Source organism: Hemitrygon akajei, chromosome 2 (genome assembly GCF_048418815.1).
Source record: "Hemitrygon akajei chromosome 2, sHemAka1.3, whole genome shotgun sequence".
NCBI classification, from domain to species: Eukaryota; Metazoa; Chordata; class Chondrichthyes; order Myliobatiformes; family Dasyatidae; genus Hemitrygon; species Hemitrygon akajei.
In genome coordinates, this window is record NC_133125.1 from 101,368,581 (window position 1) to 101,391,845 (window position 23,265).

The window sequence follows — 23,265 nt, forward strand, 5'->3', positions numbered from 1 at the left end:
AGAGACTGTCTGCCTGGCGTCAGTGGTCGCATAACCAGGCCTTGTGATTGCCCAGTTACTCATACGACCATCCACCGCTTGCTCCCATGACTCCATGTGATGCTAATCGGGTGGGGCTAAGCAGGTGTTGCATCTTGCCCAAGTGTGAGCAGGCTAGCGCAGGGAGGGAGCGCCTTGCACCTCCTTTGGTAGAGACGCATCTCCTCTCGGTACCCCATGACTCTGACACATTGCTGAAATATCATCTGGGATCAGGAGAATTAATGATCACAGTAACAGTTGATCTGTTCCAGCTGTACCGTGATTGCAAAGGCTTTACAGAAATCTACAGACACTAAATGTGAGGCAGAGAAAGAGCTTGATACATAAAGGGTAAAGTTGCAAGCCAGCTGATCATTCTGATCTTACTGTGTAGTGGGACAGCCTTGCTGCTTTTCCTTATGTTTTTCCAAACATACTTACCACAAGCTGTCATTACCATTGTGGGCATATTTGTAGTTTAATCGCAAATTAGGTTAGATTTATTTATCGTATGTACATTGAAAAGCCTCGAAAGTGTGGTTATGGAGAGGATCTTTCCTATGGTGGAAGAGTTTAAGACCAGAGGACACAGCCTCAGAAAAGAGGGGTGTCCTTTTTAGAACGGAGATGAGGAATTTCTTTAGCTGGAGAGTGATGAATCTGTGGAATTCGTTGTGACCGGAGGCAGAGTCTTTATGTATATTTAAGGCAGAGGTTGGTTGATTTCTTCATTAGTGAGGGCATGAAGAGATACGAGGGGAAGACAGGAGGATGGTGCTGAGGGAGAAGTGGATCAGCCACAATGAAATGGTGGAATAGACTCAATGGGCCAAATGGCCTAATTCTGCTCCTATATCTTGAAACGTACGGTGAAATGTATCATTTGTGTGTTAACAACCAGTGCAACTGAATGTGTGGTGACACCATCCTTCAGATGCCAACATAGCGTGCCCACAGTGTTCAGCTAACTTCTGGGTTTCACCCTCAGTGCTCATCGACTGCGACCTTCTATCTCAGGACTTGCTCACCTCATGACTTTTACTTGCGGACTTTGGGTTTTTGAGCCCAGAGCTTGCTGATCGAGGGCCTCTGGGTTTCGCTCACAGGGTGCGTCTCGGACCTCAGAACCTGCCGACCAAACTTGGGTCTCCAGTCCCAGGACTTGCTGACCTCTGACCTGGGGAGTCATTGACCCTCGTTCTGAGTCTGCAGAGCTCAGACTGCCGTCCTCAGGGATTGCTGACCTCTGGCCTAAGGAGCATTCTGTCCAGAACATCGACCTTTGGCTCCATCCCTCAACTCTCCATTTATTGTCCTCACCCCTCTTTCCCTTAATCCCTTTCCCTAAACCCTAACCAGACCCCTAACGTTCTGCGCAGTCCTCAAAAACCACTACCACAAACCTAAAAAAGCAATGAGCTGTGTACCCAGTGGATATCTGCCTCTGGGCACCATTTTAAGGAGTTTCGTCAGACTCCTCTACAATTCAGTGCCTGTACTGCCAGGGCTCCGATATTATGGCCTATGCCCCACAGCACTCTTTTATTGTGCTATTATCTTCGGTTCTGATCCTCCCCCAGTGTTGGGAGTCTGATCTTTCATTGAAGTTCAAACCTGTAATTGGGACGAGAGCATAGGAGACCAGAAATGAAGGTGCCACACTCTCTGTTCGGCCACTTTGACAATTGCTTCCATTCATTAGCTCTGTTTTAATTAGGGAAAACGTGACTATAGCAGCCAGACGAAAGGTGAGATAAATTCATTTATCAATGGGAGTGGTTAAGAACTCCTTTTAAACTGGTCAGGGGGTACTGTGGGAAAAATTGGTGTCAGGCAGTTGGAGAAAGAGTTAATGTTGAAGCAAGTTCTGACTGATTCACGGGAAGGAGCCCTGGGGCATTGTGTTAGCATTTTAGCTCAACAAAAATTGTATGAGATGTTTCCCTGCACTGTATAGAACCTGCTAGTACAATCGGTCTGTGGTTAACTACTTTCTGTAATTTTGTTTTATCACTGAGAACTGAAAATCCGTAGCCTGGAGTTGTAGGATGAAATGCACCTGCTTTCTTTGAGATGAGGCATTTTGAGATTAAATGGGTTGGTTCATTGCTTGTCCCTCTCCTCCTATTGAAATCATTGCTTCAAATTGCTCAGTTTCGATTGATCTTTCAGCTGCTCGTTATCATGTGTCCATCCCTGGTTCTGTGTCATTTCTCTCTGATTGCACTCCTTTATTTAGGTATGTATTACTAGCTTTTAGTTTTTTTTGTATTTGGACAGTTTGTCTTTGTATATTCGTTGCTTGTCAGTTTCTGTGTGTAGTTTTTCATTGACTCTATTGTAGTTATTTGTTCTACTGCGAATGCCTTCAAGAAAATGAATCTCAGGGTAGTATTTGGTGACATGTTCATATTTTGATCAGAATCAGTTTACTGTCACTGGACATGTCATGAAATTTGTTTCTGTGGCAGCAGTACGTTGCAATTGATAAAAGTAAAAACTGAATTACATTAAGTATATAGATATAAAATGGTTAAATTGGATAAATAGTGCAAAAAACATAGTGAGGCAGTGTTCATGGGTTCAATGTCCATTCAGAAATCTGATGGCGGAGGGAAGAAGCTGTTCTTGAATCACTGAGTGTGTGTCTTCAGGCTCCTGTACCACCTCCCATATGGTAACAATGAGAAGAGGGCATGTCCTGGGTGAGGGGGAGGGGGTTCTTAATGGTGGTGCCTCCTTTCTGAGGCACTGCTCCTTGCAGATGTCCTGGAGACTACAGAAGCTAGTGTCCATGATGGAGCTGACTGAGTTCACAACTTCCTGCAGTTTATTTTGATCCTGTGCAGTAGCCCCAACTTCCGTACCAAACAGTTAGAACACTCTCTGCGGTTCACCTGTAGAAATTTGTGAGTGTCTTTGGTAACATACCAAATCTCCTCCGAACTCCTAATGAAATCTAGCCACTGTTTTGCCACCTTTGTAACTGCATCGATAGGCTGGGCCTCAGATGTTGACACCCGGGAACTTGAAATTGCTCACCCTTTCCACTTCTGACCCCTCTGAGGACTGGCATGTGCAATAAATTTTTGAATTCTGTATAGTGGCTGTGATGTTTTCTGCAGTACAGTGGCTATATAAATGCAGGATGTCATCTGTACTTTGGAGAAATTCAAATTCTTTTGTTGCTTGTGGGGTTGCTTTTAATGGCTATGCCCTTGACCTCTGAGTCTCCACCCTCTGAAGGGCTGTTCTCCAAATCCCTCTGCCATTTTGCAGTCTCCCCTCTCCCTTTTGATCAGCCGCCTTCCCTTCTGACCAGCTTTCCCATTATCTTGATTGTCATCTCTCCTTTCCTGTCCCCTTCCCCTCATTGTCTTTTCTGAATTACGCTAGCGTTTGTGTGTACCAGAGGAGCTCATTTAGAATTTGAGCTGCCTTGACAGTCCTTTCTCCCAATTTAATCGTTACGGTGAAGTTAATCTGCAGAAGATTCAGCTTGGGAGAATACTAGCAGAGAGCTTGCCCCCTCTGCAGCACAGCTCTGATTTTTGCTTTGGATGGTGGAGTGCTTCATTGGCAGGATAAATACCAGGTTCAGCAGCTGGTGATGAAGACTGTATACAATCAGAGGGTCCTTCTTTCTTAAAAGTTGAACAATTTAACACAAATCCAGGCCAAATCATTACATGCAGTCAGTGGTGGGATTTTAATGGGGCCTGCGGTCCAGACACACAAGAAGCCGATAATCTCATCATTACTGTTTCTCAATGGTAATGTAACAGAAGGAGCCAGATTGCTAGTAAGAGAACCCTGGGGCTTTGACAGCTTTAAATTCCCAAATGACTTCTAAATCAGGGCTACTTTTCTCGGCTTCCAATCTTTTGTGCTGGGTTGTGAGGGGGAGAGTAGACATCCAAATGTGTTTTTAAAAAATGACATCTAGCCACAAAGGCATTATTATATGTTAATTCTCTGCGATATAGTCTTTCACTTTGTGCACAGAGGAATGCATTTGAAGTACAAAACTGTGGATTTATTTCTTTTAAACTATCAGTTGCTTCAGTAAAAAGCAATTTACAGTGTGGCTTAACGTGAAAACCTGCTGCTCAGCTCAGTCTTGGTGTTGATACCCCTCAAGCATGCATTCCCATTTTCTTCTTATTTATCTTGCCCCTTTTAAGTACCTAACAAACCCTTTAAAGATGGACAGAATTTTGGTTCCAGCTATGAAGGGTTAAGTTGAGGAATCCAGTTGTAAAGGGTTGGATCTAAGGGTTGTCAAGAGGAATCTAATTGTCAAGGACTCTACAACTTGTATTGTCAATACTATTTATTTTCTTATTTTTGCATGGCTTTCCTTTTGCATATCTTTTCACTTGCACAGTTTTCCGCCTTTTGCATTTTTTTTGGTCAATTGTATTTATTGAGATACAGTGTGGAATAGATCCTTCTGAACCTTTGAGCTACGCTGCTCAGCAGTCCCTCAGTTTAACCCTAGCCGTACCCGAGGATAATTTATAATGAGCAATTAACCTACTAACCGGTACGTCTTTGGACTGTGGGAGGAAACTGGAGCACCTGGAGGAAACCCAGGCGGTCACAGGGAGAACGTACAAACTCCTTGCGGCCAGTGTCAGGAATTGGATGCCTGTACTGTGAAGAGTTGTGCTAACCACTACACTACCCTGCTGCCCCTGGAGTGTAGTTTTTCATTGATTCTGTTGTATTTCTTCGTTCTATGAATGCCCACAAGAAAGTGAATCTCAGGGTTGTATATGGTGACATACACATACTTTCATAATAAATTTACTTTGAACTTTGTAATAAGTCATTTTGCCTAAGTGATCCATGGTAATGATTAAGCTCTGAGCCTCATCCTTCACTCTATATTTGCTCCCCCTCAATATATCCTTGTCTAGTAAATGTAAAAGTATGTTTTGTTTTAAAAACAAAAGCAGCAATGTGTGAGGGATTTTTTGTTTGAGGGCCCTGTGTTGTGAATTTCTGTAGTCCATGGAGTTGAAGACACCTTGCACTGAAAATTGTTCACGTACTCCCCATTATGAAGTGCCCCAAAGGAATCTGGTAAGATGCGAGTGTTGATCTGAATTGTTCGCACGCCGGGGTGGTCTGGAGCAGCAGGAGTGGGACTGGGGGAGGCGAATGCTGTGATAGCTGGGTGGGGGAAGCTGTGCCGTGGTGAACTGCCATTTCCACTTCATTTGCTACCTGCATGCATGCATTTGTTTTAAAAGGCTGTTTTCCTGCAGAGAATTTGTTAAGTTTAGATTGGCTTTATTTGTCATGTGTACGTTGAAACATTGAAATGTGTCGTTTGTATCAATGACCAACACACTCCGACTGGGTTCTGGGGGCAGTCACGCTTCCAGTGCCAAATTAGCATGCCCGCAACTTGCTAACCCAAACCTGTAAATCTTTGGAACGTGAGAAGAAACTGGAGCACCTGGAGAAACCCGTGCGCTCACAGGGAGAATTTGTAAACTACCTGCAGACTGCAGTGGGAACTCATAATAGCCTTGTGGTACAATGTGCTGGAGGAACGCAGCAGGTCAGGCAGCCTCTATGGAGGGGAATGGACATTCAATATTTGGTCAAGACCCTTCTTCTGGACTTGGTCATTCATTGCTCCTGCTGCCTGATCTGTTGACTTTTTCCAGTGCTTTGTGTGTTGCACTGGATTCTAGTATCTACACTCTTGTATCAACCATAACAGCATGACAGTTTGTTGACAACTTCTGTAAAGCTGCAGGTTAAATGACGTGTTTTATTTATTTCTAAGTGATCTGCAATTGATCTCAATATTTCTAAGACTCTGCTGAGGGTGTCCTTAGTTCTGGCCACCTTCAGAAACAGGATTAATATCACTGGCAGATGCTCTGAAATTTGTTGTTTTGCGGCAGCAGTATATTGCAATACGTAAAACTTACAGTAAGAAGGATATATTTAATAAGTAGTGCAAAAAGTGGGGCTGGGGGAAAGTAGTGTTCACGGGTTCAATGTCCATTCAGAAATCAGATGCAGAGGGGAAGAAGCTATTCCTGAATCGTTGAGTGTGTGCCTTCAGGCTTCTGTACCTCCTTCCTGATGGTAACAATGATAAGAGGGTATGTCTTGGGAATTGGATAAGGGGTGGTGTGCTTATTGATACTGCCTTTTTGAGACATCCTTGAAGATGTCCTGTATGCTATGGAGGCTAGTGCCCATAACGGAGCTGACTGAGTTCACGACTTTTAGCAGCTTTTTCCTGATCCTGTGCAGTAACCCCCACCGGCATACCAGATGGTGATCCAGCAGGTTAGAATGCTCTCCACGGTACATCTGTAGAAATTTGCGAGTGTGTTTGGTGATGTACCAAATCTTCTCAAAATGAAATATAGTTTGGGTTTCATATTACAAACTTTTGTTGCATTGATGTAATTGTGTTCTGTCCTTTCTCCAAAAAACACTCCCACCCACACTGCGGGGGGGTAGAAGAAATACAAATAATTCATTCTTTATTGTCCAATATATTCTTGGCTGGATTCATCTTCAGTCAGCACAGGTTGTTCTTCTGTTCAGAAAACACTGACATGATAGGGGAATGTGTTCTTAAAAATAGTCTATTTCAATTTTACAAGATATCAGGAGTTGAAAAAATTTATTTGCATATTTTTCAGTAATTCCATGAGTGAGTTTTATTCTGTATCTCTAATTTTTGGGTCGTGATGTATTAATCATTTAAGTGTGTAGTTCCATTACAACTGTTCAGTAATGTGAAGATCACTGGCGCTCTGCATTTTCTCAATATATTTAAGAAAATCTTTTAGATTTATGGAAAATCTGTTGGATAATCGGTGCCAATCCCAAAATTTGTTTGTCTGGTGCCATTTCTTTCTGAAAGCTTTGCAAATTTCTGATAATTAAACAGGATTAAAATAGATTCAATTACAATTTTGCTTTTGAAATTTGGATCTGCCTTTGTAAGGCTTAGAATCAGTGATGAAAGTATTAACAATCCAATTTCAGGAGGAGGAGAAGGGTCTTGGCCTAACATGTTGACTCTTTATTCCTCTCCATAGCTACTGCCTGACTTGCTGAGTTCCTCCAGCATGGGGTTTCCCAAACTGGGGTCCAGGGATCTCTCAGTTAATGGCAGTTGTGTCTGGTGTGTGCTTCTCTGGATTTCCAGCATCTGCAAAATCTGCTGTGTTTGTGATTTGATTCAGCTTGGCTGAATTTATGAACATCATTGCAGTTTGAAGATGAAGGATCTGAGAGGCTGGGTTGTAGAACATCATGGGTGCAGCTAATCCAGTTGTTGCCTCAGTGTCAGTGACTGTGGGTCAATCCTGTGTGGAGTCTGGATATTCACTTTGTGGTTGAGCGGGGTTCCTTTGAGTGCTCTTTTCCTTTGACTGAAAAATGTGCAGGTTGGTGGGATAGTTGGCTCATGTGAATAGTCCTTGGTGTACAGGAAAGTGACAGAAACTGGGGAGAGTTAGAGAATGGGAGAAGAGTAAAATTGGATAAATGTTGGGTTAGTGTGAATGGGTGAGTGAAGGTCCTCATGGATTTCGTGAGCAAAATAGCTTGCTTTCATTCTATATATCGCAATGATTCTAAATCCAAAGATTCATGACCCACTGAGAAGAGAATTTACTCCTATTTCTATCTTGAGTAAGCCCTTAAGATGTAGGAACAGAATTGGACCACTTGGCCCATCAAACCTGCTCTGCCATTTCATCATGGCTGATCCATGTTCCCTTTCAGCCCCAATCTCCTGCCTTCTCCCTGTATCCCTTCATGCCCTGAATAATCAAGAATCTATCAACCTCTGCCTTAAATATACCCAAAGACCCACAGCCACCTGTGGCAACAAATTCCAGAGGTTTACCATTCTGGCTAAAGAAATTCCTTCTCGTTTCTATCCTAAATGGACATCCCTCTATTCTGAGGCTGTGTCCTCTGGTCTTAGACTCCCCCACCACAGGAAACATCCACTCTTTGATTCCTTTCAATATTCAATAGATTTCAATGAGATTTCCCCTTGTTCTTCTGAATCTCAGTGAGTACAGGTCAAGAGCCACCAAACACTCCTCACGATGAGCCTTTCAATCCCAGAGTCCTTCATGAACTTCCTTGGAGAGGGTTCAAATGTCAGCACATATTTTCATAGGTAAGGTCACTAACACTGCTCACGGTACTCCAAGTGAAGCCTCATAAAGCCTCAACATTACATCCTTGCTTTTATATTCTAGTCAAATTGGTGATCCCTTATTCTGAAACTGAGTCCCAGTTCTAGTTAGCCTCAATAGTGGGGGTGACATCTGGCATCCCACCCCAGAGCTTTTGGTTTTATGTTTGGATAAAATAGCCTTTCATTTTATTTGGTATCAGAATTATTATCACTGAATTATATGACATTAAACTTATTGTTTAGTGGCAGTACAGTGCAGAGACAATATTATAAATTGCAAAAATATAGTCAAGGAAAAAAAAGGCAGTGTAGGTATAATGTAGCAATGGACCATTCAGAAGACTGGTAGAGGGGAAGATGCTGTTTCTGATTAGTTTGGAGTGGGTCTTCACATTCCTGTATTACATCTCCAATGGGTAATGTTGGGAAGAGAATATGTCGCAGCTGGTGAGGATCCTTGGAGATGGATGGTAGGTTTTGAGGAACCAGCTTCTCGAAGATGTCCTCGATGGCAGGAAGTGGTGTGTGCATGAGAGCTAATGAGTTAATAACCTTCTGCAGTCTCTTGTGATGCTGTGAAGTGGAACTTCCATACCAGACTATGATGCAACCAGAGAGGATGTTCTCCACTGTAATGTATAGTAAATTGCAAGAAGTTTCAGTGATGCACTGAATCTCCTCAAGCTCTGTAATGAAGTAGAGCAGCTGATGTATCTTGTTTGCCTCAAGGATAGGTCATCCGAGAATTTGACTCCCAGGAACCTGAACTTTCTACTACAATGGTCCCTCTTAGAGAACTGGTTCATGTTCTCCCAATGTCCTCTTCCTGATGTCCACAATCAGTACCTTACTCTTGATGACATTGAACCTTCTCAAACTTGCCTACAATACCTTTAAATGTAGAGATGAAACCTGGACATCAAACCCACAGAGCATCCAAATACATCGAATAATTCTCTCAGTCAACAAGCCATGAATTGGAGCACATCTTTTACCCAACCTTTTAAAACATTTTGCAGAACATTGAACAAAACTTGGAAGATACAGATAAGATTTGGTCTTGCACAAGCTTGTGAAAGCAGGATATACTCAGATTTATAGCATCTATTGAATATTGTATAAAAATATGACAATGTATGTGAGGGAATAGATGCTTTACAAATCTTCATGCTTCGTGTATCATATACTAGCACCAGGCATGTGTGCGGGAAAAACATGGCAACATCTTGAATATGAACCATGAGGATGCTATGGACTACACTTTCATGGACCCTGCCTGTGGTCCACACACACGTGTGAGCTGAATAAAGGGGGCCAATCTCATTGGCTGCTGCACCCTCGGGTGTAGCATTGAGTTCTGGATCATAAATCAGAATCGGGTTTAGTATCACCGGCATATGTTGTGAAATTTGTTAACTTTGCAGCAGCAGTACATTACATGATAAATATGGAGGGGGGACGGTGGAGGAAGAAAAATACTGGATTACAATTAGTATGTATATTAAATGATTAAAATTAATAAACAGTGCGAAAACCAAATTTTAAAAGTAGCGAGAGAGTGTTCATGGGCTCAATGTCCATTTAGAAATCTGATGGCAGAGGGGAAGAAGCTGTTCCTGAATCGCTGAGTGTGTGCCTTCAGGCTTCTGTACCTCCCTGATGGTAGCAATGAGAGGAGGGCACGAGCTGGGTGGTGGAGGTTTTTAATGATGGACACTGCCGTTCTGAGGCACCGCTCCCTAAAAATGTCCTGGGTACTATGGATCTACTTGGATTCAATGGAGCTGGCCAGTTTTGCACATGACTGGATCTTTGGAGCGGTGCAAAGGCCCTTCCCTTCCCGACCACATTTGTTCAGAAAGGTGGTGTCTGCCATTAAGGGCCACCATCACGCAGGTCATGCCCTCTTCTCATTGTCTGCCGCACTGTCTGAGGGCAGTCTTTAATGTTGGATGCTACCTTTTTGAAGGCATCGGTCCTAGAAAATATTCTCAATTCCACCACAACTCCTCACATTCCGATTGGATCTGGTACAAATGATCAGACTCTGGTTCAGTTGAGCAGGGTTGGCTCTTTATAAAGAGATGCTCAAGAGCTTGGTGCCCAGCTGTCCAACCCAGGTCAGGGTTGAAATCTATTAAATGTGTTGCCTGCACACCCTTTCTAAAAAAATAAATAAATAAATAAATCTCATCACTAATTCTCAGCTAAATTGAAATGTAGTTTTGGTTATTAACAAAGGAGAAATCTAATTTTATAATAAACAGAAGTTAAGTCTTGTGCTCTTTCATCTAAGAGCGATTTCACAGCCAGACTTTGCAGAAATCCAGCCACTTCACACAAGGTAAGACTTCAGTCTCCCAATTTAATTCCTCAGCCAGCTGCTGCATAAGAAACCATTTGTTCATTGAGTCTAGTAATTCAGGCAGCTCAAGCAAAGTGAAACCATGGTGCAGGCAAGTTAGATGAAACATTTTCTCCAGTTATTTGTGCATCATGGCAGGAAAGGACACTAACTTTGAATTCCATTACTCTGCAACTTGTATGAGCAACATTTAATATAAAAATAATCATTGTGTTTGGGCATGTAATTCCCATAAACACAGGAAAGCTCCTTATTACAAAGCAGCATACAAATTCTTTGCATATCAACTAGATTTTAACATTGTAACCTGAGAAATGCCTACAAGTGCTGAGGAATCTCTACACAACATCTTTAGCAGGCTCACACTTAAACAGGACTGAGTTTTGTTCACTGTGCCCTGTGGTTGCAAACGGGCATTCTGTTCCTTTAGAGTGAAACAACTGAACTTGTGAACAGACTTGAAACGCTGGCCCTCAGTCGATCCTTCAGCCATCCCCAACAGTCCCATCAGGCAGAAGATACAAAAAGGCGGCATCCAGAATTAATGATGCCATCACTCAGGACAAGCCCTTTTCTCATTGCTACCATTAGGAAGGACGTGCAGAAGCCTGAAGGCACACACTCAATGATTCAGGAACAATTTCTTCCCCTCTACTGTCCAATTTCTGAATGGACTAAGAACCCATGAACTCTACCTCATACTTTTTTTTTGCACTACTTATTTAACTATTTAATACTTATAATTGCTGTAATTCAGTTTTTATTATTTATTACATTGTACTGTTACTGCAAAAACAGCAAATTTCATGATTATATGCTAGTGATATTAAATCTTGTTCTGATATTCTGTCCTATTCTAGGGTCATAAACCTAGCCAGGGCATTAAATCTTGTAGTTATAGATGTCTATAAGTACCCTCAAGTTAGATTGTACTATATCAACCTATAATTCAAAGACTAATTTACTGAACTATTTTAAACTTCTTTGAAGAAGTTCAGCTATTATTTAGTAATTTAGAATTTTGGGTGGGGACTTTCCTCTCCCAATGGGATACTTCCAGCTAATGAAGCAGATTAAACAGTAATTGTAAATATAACATTTATTTTGAGGAATAATGCTAACAGATTGTAATTGTCCAAAGATTTTTCCAAATGCCAGTACATTTCATACACACTGGAAAATTGCAGCAATGACTTTTAGACGAACATGTTCTCTGTCATGAGAAGACAAGGCCGAGGAGTGGACTCGTTTTCATCTGTGTAACTCTTGCCCTGTCTTTTGCCATTCAACAAGTGATGCCCGCATCTGCACGTGATGATATTTTTTCATTATTGCATTGATCGGGTCAGATGGCTTTAGGTTAACAGACAATCTAGCTTCTGATTAGGCTGCAGTCTCGGTCAAAAATGAGCTTCCTGACCCTGGAAAGGGTGTTTCTTAAGAGATGGGTAAATATTGCTCATTAAAGATTACCAATAAACATCTTGAATCTCAGATGGTTTCTCCTGCTGTGCTTAAGAAGCTGAGTTATGCAAAAAACGCCCTGTCCCTGGATTACAAGGTGCTTCTGTAGGGGCTGCAAGGCTTTAATCAAGTCACTGACACTGTATAAAAGTTTTTACTATTTGTGCAAGATAATAGACTTGGAACACATTGCATTAAGAGTTAGACCAATATTGTCACAATTTCTGTTTGAATTCTGGGCCAGATTCATTCTCCCCCCACCCACCCACGATGATCAGAGGTTGTTGCTGAGTTCCAGCTTCCCTGGCCAAAATGACCACCTTTTATTCTCCAGCACAGGAATGCCAGCAATATTGGTTTCCCTCATAGACAGTGTTGGTTTATAATCTTGTGGCTTCTGGCTAAGCAGTCACATATTTCAAAAAAAAATTAGGAAAAGGAAGTGGAAGTAAACCACAGCATCTCAATCCAATTGCATTAGATGATGGCTAATATGCCCCAGGCTTAATCTCCTCTTCTGTTCCAGAGTAGAGAATTCCAGAGTTTTACCACTTTTTGCAAAAAGTTCCTGCGCACCTTGATTTGAAATGGCAGCCTCTAATCTAATAACTGTGTGTTCATTTGGGTTCCACCATCTTGTCACTTGAACCTATCCTATCCCTTCAGGATGTTCGATGTTTCAGTAAGATCGCCTCTCATTCTGAGTTAACTCCAACAAATACACCCTCATGGCCACTTTATTAGATACACCTGTACTCTTAATTAATGCAAAAATCTAATCAGCTACATGTGGCAGCAGCTCAATGCATAAAAGCATGCAGACGTGGTCAAGAGGTTCAGTTGTTCTGACCAAACATTTGAATGATAGAGAGATGCTGCACTCTGTCATTGCTGATTGTGGTCTGTTGGTCAGGAAGTAAAGGATCTAGCTTTATAGGGAGCTGTTGAGTCCCACGTCTAGCATTTTGGAGATGTTTTCTTGGAATTAGTATGAAGGTGGAGCTGTAGTCAATGTACAACAGTTTATTTAGGTGCCTTTATTATCTAGATGCTCCAGAGGCGGGTGTAGGACCACGGAGCTGGTGTCTGCTGTAGACCTGTTTCGGTGGTAGGTGTATTGCAGTGGGTTGAGGTTGCTGGGGAGGTGGGAGTAAGTGCATGCTATGGCCAGCCTCTAAAAGCACTTTACGATGGTCGGTGTCAGAACCACTGGTTGCTAGTCATTAAGGCATATTACCTTGTTTTTCTTCGGTACTGGCATATAGTGGTCGAGACCTCCGATACATACAAGGAGAGGTTAAAAATGTTTGCAATCACCCCTGCTTGCTGATCTGTGCAGGACCTTAGGACGTGGCAAGGAGCTTTCCAAAGGTTTATGCCCTGCAAGGCTGATCTTGCACCTGCAACAGTGACTGTGGCATCATGTGCATTGGTGGCTATTGAGATGGGTGGTGACATTCCAATCGCCTTCTATTCAAAACATGCATGGAATGGGTAAAACTCACCTGGAAGGGATTCTGTTTCGATGATGCTGCTTGACTTGGCCTGAAACAAAACTTTTTTTTTATAAAAAAAGGTAACAATACTTCCCTCCCTGGTATCTGGTAGGAGATTGTGGTGATTCAGCATGATACCTAAAACTGAAACTTCTATAAATGTGTGGGGGGGAAATGTATTTGACTGGCTGCATCATGGTTTGGTACAGAAACACCAACACCCTTGAATGGAAAATCCTAACTGAAGTAGTGGATGTGGTCCAGTCCATCACAGGTAAAGCACTCTACATGAAATGTTGTGCAGGCAAGCAGCATCCACCAGTAGGGACTCCGACATCCAGGTTGTACCCTGTTCTTGCTGCTGCCATCAGGAAGAAGGTACAAGAGCCTGAGGACTCCCCACCAGGTTCAGGAACAGTTATTACCTTCAACCATCAGATTCCTGAACCCAAGGGGATGACTTCATTTACCCCACGGTTGAAATGTTCCCACAACCAATGGACTCACTTTTGAGGACTCTTCATCTCATGTTCTTAAATTGATTGCTTATGTATTTATTTGTATTTTTTTTTGATTTTGCACAATTTGTTATTTTCTGTACTCTGGTTGAACATCCAAGTTGGGTAGTCTTTCACCGATTCTGTTAATGTTATTCTTCTATAGATTTATTGAGTATGCCCACAGGACAATAAATCTCATGGTTGTATGTGGTGACAAGTATGTACTTTCATAATAAATTTACTTTGAACTTTGGTATAGCCAGGAATTTTATATATATTTGTGGATGAATTATAGACTTGCTAGCAAGAACAGCTCTGATTTGTCCAAGAACTGAGCTGTTTGCCAGGCTGATTTGGACTGAGATTCTTCACCAAATACATTTATTATCAGATTATTCTAGCTTCCCTTTCTTTTCCTGTCCTAAGAAAATGAATCTCGGGGTAAAATACGGCGCAACATACATACTTTGATAATAAATTTACTTTGAACATTGGTGAAGGATGTCGGTCCGGAATGTGAGCTGTTTATTCCACTCCATGGATGCAGCCTTGTATTGCGGAGCGCCTCCAGCATTTTGTGCTTGTTACTTCTATGATAGATAGATAGATAGATAGATACTTTATTCATCCCCATGGGGAAATTCAACATTTTTTCCAATGTCCCATACACTTGTTGTAGCAAAAACTCATTACATACAATACTTAACTCAGTAATAATATGATATGCATCTAAATCACTAACTCAAAAAGCATTAATAATAGCTTTAAAAAAAGTTCTTAAGTCCTGGCAGTTGAATTGTAAAGCCTAATGGCATTGGGGAGTATTGACCTCTTCATCCTGTCTGAGGAGCATTGCATCGACAGTAACCTGTCGCTGAAACTGCTTCTCTGTCTCTGGATGGTGCTATGTAGAGGATGTTCAGCGTTTTCCATAATTGACCGTAGCCTACTCAGCGCCCTTTGCTCAGCTACCGATGTTAAACTCTCCAGTACTTTGCCCACGACAGAGCCCGCCTTCCTTATCAGCTTATTAAGACGTGAGGCGTCCTTCTTCTTAATGCTTCCTCCCCAACACGCCACCACAAAGAAGAGGGCGCTCTCAACAACTGACCTATAGAACATCTTCAGCATCTCACTGCAGACATTGAATGACGCCAACCTTCTAAGGAAGTACAGTCGACTCTGTGCCTTCCTGCACAAGGCATCTGTGTTGGCAGTCCAGTCTAGCTTCTCGTCCAACTGTACTCCCAGATACTTGTAGGTCTTAACCTGCTCCACACATTCTCCATTAATGATCACTGGCTCCATATGAGGCCTAGATCTCCTAAAGTCCACCACCATCTCCTTGGTCTTGGTGACATTGAGACGCAGGTAGTTTGAGTTGCACCATATCACAAAGTCCTGTATCAGTTTCCTATACTCCTCCTCCTGTCCATTCCTGACACACCCCACTATGGCCGTGTCATCAGCGAACTTCTGCACATGGCAGGACTCCGAGTTATATTGGAAGTCAGATGTGTACAGGGTGAACAGGACCGGAGAGAGTACGGTTCCCTGTGGCGCTCCTGTGCTGCTGACCACTGTGTCAGACCTACAGTCTCCCAACCGCACATACTGAGGTCTATCTGTCAAGTAGTCCACTATCCAATCCACCATGTGAGAGTCTACTCCCATCTCCGTTAGTTTGTGCTTTAAGATCTTGGGCTGGATGGTGTTAAAGGCACTAGAGAAGTCAAGGAATGTAATCCTCACAGCACAACTGACCCCATCTAGGTGAGAGAGTGATTTGTGCAGCAAATACGTGATAGCATCCTCCACTCCCACCTTCTCCTTATACGCAAACTATGTACTTCATCTGGTATTTATCAGACAAGAAAGAGACAATACAGCTCGTGTTGAAATGGTTAATCAGAAAGAAAATTCCTCCATGAGAATGATCTTGATTTTGAAAGCTTGCTGTCTGCAGTACAGAGCTCAGCAAACCCTGTTAGTACATCAGCTGCTATGTCAACTGACGTCTCATCCCTTATCTCAAAGAGATAGATTTACCGGCCTGTCCATTAGTTCTCCTTCCCCTCCTCAATCTTTGCATTCTTTCGATTGATATGCTCTTTCCTTACATTGTGTCTGTCATTGTTAGGCTAATAGGAAAGAAAGGATGGGGTGATTAAATTTCATTGCTATTTGTTTTCATACCATGACAGTCTCAAAGTTATCTTCTGTAAAATGGTCTGAGTGGAATTCTGAGAGATGTTCACGACTGGAAAATTAAGAGTGCGGTATGCAAAAGCTGCAACTGTCTCGTGCATATGAGGGCTGAAATCTCTGACCTCTAATTAACTCCTGTCCCTTTGCTTGCCAGCATCTACCCGTGAGCTTAGTGAAGATAAAGTGTTGTCTTAATATCACAGTCTGAAAGTGAAATACTATCTGCAGCCGTTCAGAATGACTGCACTGCATCTAACGGGCTTCCTTGCGTTCTTCTATCTGGTTTATGCAGTTGCCGTAAGCTTTGCCTAAGTGGCAGCTGAAGCTTTTGCAGCACTTCTCGTGAGAGAAAGTTTATTTCCACCTCCTGACCATGAAGACCGGACAACCATCTCCATGAAATAACATCCAGAGGTTAGTAACTCAGAACGAGTCTCTGAGTTTAGTTTGATGATTGGATTAATTGACATGTTTATCATTTCTCGATGTCACAGCATTGCAAGGGACTTGTTTATTTTATTAATGACTGAATCTTCAAATGGCAATAGACACTTACACAATTATCTGTCATTTTTTTATTGATCAGAAGTAGCTGCAAGGAATAGTGTTTTAATTGGCAATTTAGTGTTGCAAAGACTTAGTTTCTCAGATGTACAAGGCTGGGATTAATGGTTTCAGATTTCCTAAATGAACAGGGTTTTTTTTTGGCAGCTTCTGAGGCTACATTAAAAGTGATCCTTATACATAGTAATTACTCTGTGTTACTGTGGTTAAATTTTGAATGCTGCGTTAAAACTGCTCGTGGTTTTTGGTTTGGAAATTAAACAGTCACAATTTTGACTGATCGGTGATTAAGATGATAATTGATTTAAATGCAGGTTTTATTCTGGGTTGAATTCAAATATATAACCATAATTGTGCAGGCATATCTTGAATGTAGTTGCTCCATTTGTCATAGTATGGCAAGTTTTCTGGAAGAAGCAATGAATTATTGCTGAATAGTGCTGAATGGTCCATCTTTACCAGTCCTGTTGTTTAACCCAATGATATGAGCATGAAGTGCAGTGCAAGGCAATTTTTCTGTACTGTATGTAACAAGTTCTCATTTAATGTCCGATAGTAAACGTGATGGAGTCCATTATGGATGCATGCAGATTTACATAAAAGATGAAGCTTTTTTTGTCCCTGTGTTGTGTCTTGAGGCCACAAGCATGTACCATGATGTCAAGTGTTGTTTGGAAATCGCCAATAACTGAATGCTCAAGACATGCAAACCCGTTCAGGCCTCTCACTTTGAATCAGGCCTTGATTGGAAGGTTTAGGCCTATGATAAGAGTCTGTAACTTGTCTGATTTGGTGATCCGGGTGTTGATTGACTTGGAGATGGCTCCTCTTTCCAAATGTCTTTCTTGCTGTTGGTTTCCTCTTCATCTCGACCTTGGAACTGTGGTGCTGCCCAATTCCCCAACCAACTCAATTGTCCCAAACGTCAGCCTTAAACCACATTTACCCCTGGCACTGTCATCCTTTTTTTATCCTCTGAATCATATCATCCCTCACCCTGTGATCCTTTGAATGATAGTGCATGGATCACTTTCTCATTTTTGGACTTGTTCTGGAAGTTTGTAACTATGAGTCTCTTTTAGCAAATCCTAAATCCTCTGCCCATGGAAGCACTCGAGGCTACTTTATGAAATGTATTTCAGATGCAGTTTGATAGATTGGTAGAGAATTGGGGGTTATGAGGGGAAAGGCCAGTCACGGCCAGACCTTATTGAGTGTTGCTACAGGTTTGACAGGCCAGGCGGCCGACTCCTGCTCCTATTTCTTGAGTCTTGCACAAAGCTGAAGTTTCCCCTGCCCCCACCTTGCATCATGCTGCTTTAACAAGATTTTCTATTCTGCCACCAAATTGACATGATATTGTGCAGTCCCACAGCATAACTTAAAAAAAAAGTTTTCTGCAGTGAGTTGGTCAATTTTTGTCATTGGACACATGTCACTAAAGCAAATTATCTTTGTGCTGTCCCTGTTGTTTGTGGGATTGTGTGGAATCGGTTGTAATGTTGTCCTTCTGTTGCAATGGTGACTGTAGTTCAAAAGTATTTCATAGCCTGCTACGACTTAGGACCACGGGAGGAAACTGGAGCATTTGGAGGAGACACACAGAATCTCTCCCCCCCCCCCCCCCCCCCCCCAGAAATGGACAAAGCACCAGCTCCATTCAGATTGTACTGGCAGTTTGCATCACTCTGCTGAACCTGGTGTCAGCCTGCAACACATACACTTCCCTAATTTACCTCATCTTTTGGTTCAGACTCTGGGTGCAATCACATCATTGTACTCTCTATCATTTTACTGCTGCGTGCAGTAATTTACCGTGACAGCAAGACTAGTCGCCAATTAAATGGGCCAAGCAGTATTATTGGAATGAATGATAGCTGATGTTTGAGTTCAAACATTTGCCTCCACATACTGATCGACCTGTTGTGTCCCTCCTTTTAAATCCATACTGCAACACCTGCATTCTCGTGTCTGCAGATGACTAGCTGAGGTTGGTCCCCTGTCTGTTTCTGTACTGGGAAAGTGTGATAAGTGAGTGGAGGAATTTTCTTTTTAAATTTTGTGCGGAGGTCTATGTTTGAATTTTTTTGCAATTATGTTTCATGGGTGGCGGAGTGGAGATGCATCCCTACCAAAGAAGGTGTAAGGCATTCCTTCCCTGCGCTAGCCTGCAGGTCACCCTTGGGCAAGGTGTAGCACTTAGCCCCTCAGTCAGGGTCATTGTGAAGTGATGGGATCAGGTGGTGGATGGTTGTATGAGCAGCTGGTGCACATCACAAGTCCTGGTTATGCGGCCAGGCAGACCATCTCTGGGGTCACCCGTCTTGAAAAGATGCTGCCCAGAAGAAGGCAATGGTAAACCACTTCTGTAGGAAAGACCACGAGTGCCCATGTCATACGACACAGCACATAATGCAACTCAAGGGATATTGCATTTTGAGGTGGCTCAAAAATGTGTCGAATGTTACTTGAGAATGTGATGGATATTTACTTTCCAGGGCTTGTGAGGCTAATTTCCAACCTCAGCTTTCTAACACAGCAGCATGACCTTTCCAGGGGGCCAGAGTTATTTGTGATAAAGTTAAACTTCTAATCCGTGTTCTTTGCTCATCTTGTTGTAAACAATAACCAGTCCTCAGTTATCATAATCAGTTCGAAGTTAAAAGGACAGCTTTGCAAACAAGTAGCACTTCATGGAGCTGGTCCACAGCAGGGGACTGGCCACTCAGGAGATGTGGCTTGCAAAGTTAAAGTGACCCTGAGACAGACTGGTGTGCATCAGTTCAACATCAAATAATGGGATTATGTTAACTGGCCTGAATCAAACCAGGCAACTACAGCCATGGTATCATTGTGGTAGAGATCAAGAAAGGTTCCAGACTAGACTTTGTAGTGCCTGGCATATCGATCTGCCACAGGAATGATCAATAAGCACAATGCGCTGGAGGAGCTCAGCAGGTCGGGCAGCGACTATGGATGGGAATCAACAGCTAATCTTTCAGGCCGGGACCCTTAGTTGGGATATTTGTGTACTCAGTCTACCCTCACAGCATTAATTTTCAGTGTTGGGGTCTCTGCCCCTAGAATCTTTTAGGCCACCTGTGTGACGGGTGCCAGGAGTGTACCTGTTAGAGGAACGCTATTACAGCTTGGGCCGTTCTGAAGTTCAGAGTTCAATTCCAATGCCATTCTGTAAGGAGTCTCTGTACTTCTACCCGTGGAGAGTGTGGGTTTTCCCTCAGTTTTCCATATCCCTCCCACAGTCCAAAGGCATAGTGGATAGATTAACTGCTCATTGTAAATTGTCCCGTGATTGGGTTAGAGCTAAGCCAATTAAAATCTCCATTTAAGTTTTGGGGCTTGTGCAGAATGAACCCAATAGCATCAGAAGAAAACAAGAGAAGGCCAATGAATCCTTGAGCATGCTCCATCATGAAAAAGATTATGGATGATCCAATCCACATTCCTACTCCCTCGTCACAGTGCACGGTTTAAAAAGAAATGATAAGTTTTGTCTTATCAAATCTTAGTTGAATGGCTTGAAAATGCTTTTCAAAAATTGCTTTTGATATGGTCCCATCAAACTGAAAATTGGATAGGTTACTTTTTTTTACCAATTTTTTTTTTCTTAATTTGCTGAACTACAACACAGAATAGTCCCTACTGGCTCTTTGAGTTGCTCCACCCAGCAACCAGTAAGGCTTTGAACCATGGGAGGAAACTGGAGCACCTGGAGGGAACCCCGCATGCTTACGGGGAGATCGTACAAACTCCTTACAGGCAGTGGTGGGAATTGAACCTGATCACCTGTACTGCAAAGCGTTGTGCCAACCACTGTGCTGTACCTGGAATGTTTTCATCTGCTGGCACGATGAACGCTTATCCACACAGGTAGCGACTACCTGAATAAGCCAACACCGGGGGGTGGGGGGGGGGGGTCTCCAATCAAATAACAAGGTTACAAAGTCGAAGAATACGTTTGATCTTTTATTAAGAAACTAGCAAAGCAAACACTCTTCTAACAATAAAACTAATGGAACTAAAACTAGTGATGTAATAGAATAAACAGTCTTAGTGTATTAAACATACTTGAGCTTTTTCAGTGTCTGTACATGTAAGTAAGTGAACTTAAAGCAGTCAACAAAATGGATATCATTCCAGCCCACTCCCTAGCACTACTGAATCTCAGACAAAGCCTGAGTAAGTACCAACAAGGGTTGGGTCAGGAACATTCATATCGTGACCCGGTTAATCCGAAAGGAGACCAATCCTGACACCATGTGCCAGACAACAATGGCTGACTGGTATGACACGCTAAATAAAAAGTAGGTACCTAACTCTTTGCTTCCACCCACGTGACTAACTACCCATAATAAACACACAACACAAAATACAATGCAGATAGAAAATGGTTACAGGACTCCTACAGGTAGACAAGATACTTGAATACCTTATTGTAGTTTACTAGCTGTTCTATTAGACGGCACTGAAGAAAGCCATCAACCTGAAATGGTTGCTCACTTTCTCTCTCCACAGCCTGATCAGCTGTTTGTTTTTGTTTAAGCAGGGTACAAGGTTCCAGCATGAGAGTCTGTTTTAATGTTGAACATTTTGGGTTATTTAAATGTTTTGAGGTTAATTGTGAATGATTATGATCAAAAATAACAGCTGAGCTCAGACCAAAATCGTACTGAAAACAATCTCTTATCTAGGAATATTGTGATAAACAAAGAGTAAAGGACTGTAGTTGAACAAAAAACAGAGGAAACAGAGGCAAATCGGACATAAGCTGAGGAGAAAACAGTCGTGTCTGATCTGAAGAATTTGCCAAAACCAATAGTGCTTACTTGACCATTTATTCCAGTGTTTATTCCAGTGCCCTGTTATTTGAAACTATTGTTTGTTCAGTTTTACTTTGTCCTGGATGATGTTCCCAGATTAGTGACTGAAAATTTATTCATTATGCACTCATAATTCCAGGAGTAGATAAGTTGTGTGTTGGAAAGCTACATCAATTGGGAACTACTCTGCGCCAAATACATTTCAGTAACTTAATATTTACACTGTGCTCCTGATGATGATGATGTCCCGGATCCATTTGTTTTCCTGTGTAAAAGTTAGGAGTGAATGTTCTGCCACCTGTGTTTTTAAAAAAAACATAAAGATAAAACCTGTTTATTCTTGAAATGTCAAAACACTTTCAGAGGCTACAACGTACCCCCTAGAGATGGCCATTATCATGGACAGTTAGTTTCAAAAGTACAGGCCATTTCTGGTAATCGGATCTCTTTGAAGTTAAAACAATAAACTTGACTCTAGTGGTGTTGCCAGCAGTCAACAGATGAAATGCAGTGTAAAATCATTGTTGAACTATACTTAATTGACTGTCACTAACAGTACCTTTATCTCCTAAGCAGTGCTATTGTCCATTGTTTAACTTCGTTTGTACATTAAGCAACTTATCAATATATTTGTATTAATTGGCAAGTAATTGACTTGGGTGTATGTGTGGAAATTTGCTTTAATGGTCCAGTACTTGAAACAACATATTGGTATATTGCATATCACATTGGCAGGTAATTTTTCACTTGGGTGTGTGTGGAAGTTTGTGTTAAAGATCTACGGTAGTTAAGGTGCTTTATGGTTGCTCTTATCCATGATAACTGACCACTTTGATGCTTTTCATGAAGATACGTTACTGAGCATTCAGAGGATTTGCCTGAAAGTTATTTGGTGACCTAAGGGTATAGTCTGAAAGTTCATGTACTACTTCCTAGGCGTGCTACACCCACATTCACCACAGCCAAGTGGAAGATGCCCTGTAGCTGTGCATGTGGGGCATGATATCCCTTAAGTAAAATGCTTCTGATATACATACAATTTTTGGAATTTAGTCATGTGTTTAATAGAAAGGCAGAAGTTAATGGCACCCAGTATTTCAACGTAAGCTGAAGTCTGCTCATTTTAGACAACTGTTAAAGAACAAAAAGTAATCAAAAATAACTGGGATTCTCTTTATTTATTTGGGACACTATGATATTTAATTGGGACAGGAGATTACTGCAGAACAGTTTCTAACTAGAGTAGATCGCATGCACTTGTGTGGCTGTTAGACTCTACGCAGTGTTTAGAGCGAACAGCTTTTGAATATGATTAGTGGTGTATGTTTGTGCTCAAAGTTCTGTCACTGATTGTTGGTGAGAAATAAGCAGTAAGATTATTCAGAGCTGTTTTGCTCACTGCAGTTGTAACCATTCAGGCTTGGAAATGCTGGAAAAGGCCGAAATTGAAGTGATTTCACCACTTCAACAAATTGGGACAAATGAAGAACTTGAAGTACAGACAGTCCCTGAGTTACGAATGTCTGACTTACGAACAACTCGTACTTACAAACAGAGGGGGGAGAACACCATTCACCATTTTAAGTCAGATCACAACACCGTCTGC

General features: G+C 42.0%; 1 protein-coding gene across 5 annotated transcripts in view; it reads left to right on the forward strand.

Moving 5' to 3' along the window:
* Positions 1-23,265, forward strand: part of lypd6 (LY6/PLAUR domain containing 6) — a 259,919-nt gene that overhangs the window by 145,509 nt on the left and 91,145 nt on the right. The window contains exon 1 of one of the 5 annotated variants that reach the window (XM_073026223.1): positions 16,589-16,668. The exons of the other annotated variants lie outside the window; for them this stretch is intronic. The gene's annotated coding sequence lies outside the window, so the exon portion shown is untranslated. Of the gene's footprint in view, positions 1-16,588; positions 16,669-23,265 lie in introns of those variants that run through there. 5 annotated transcript variants of the gene reach the window in all.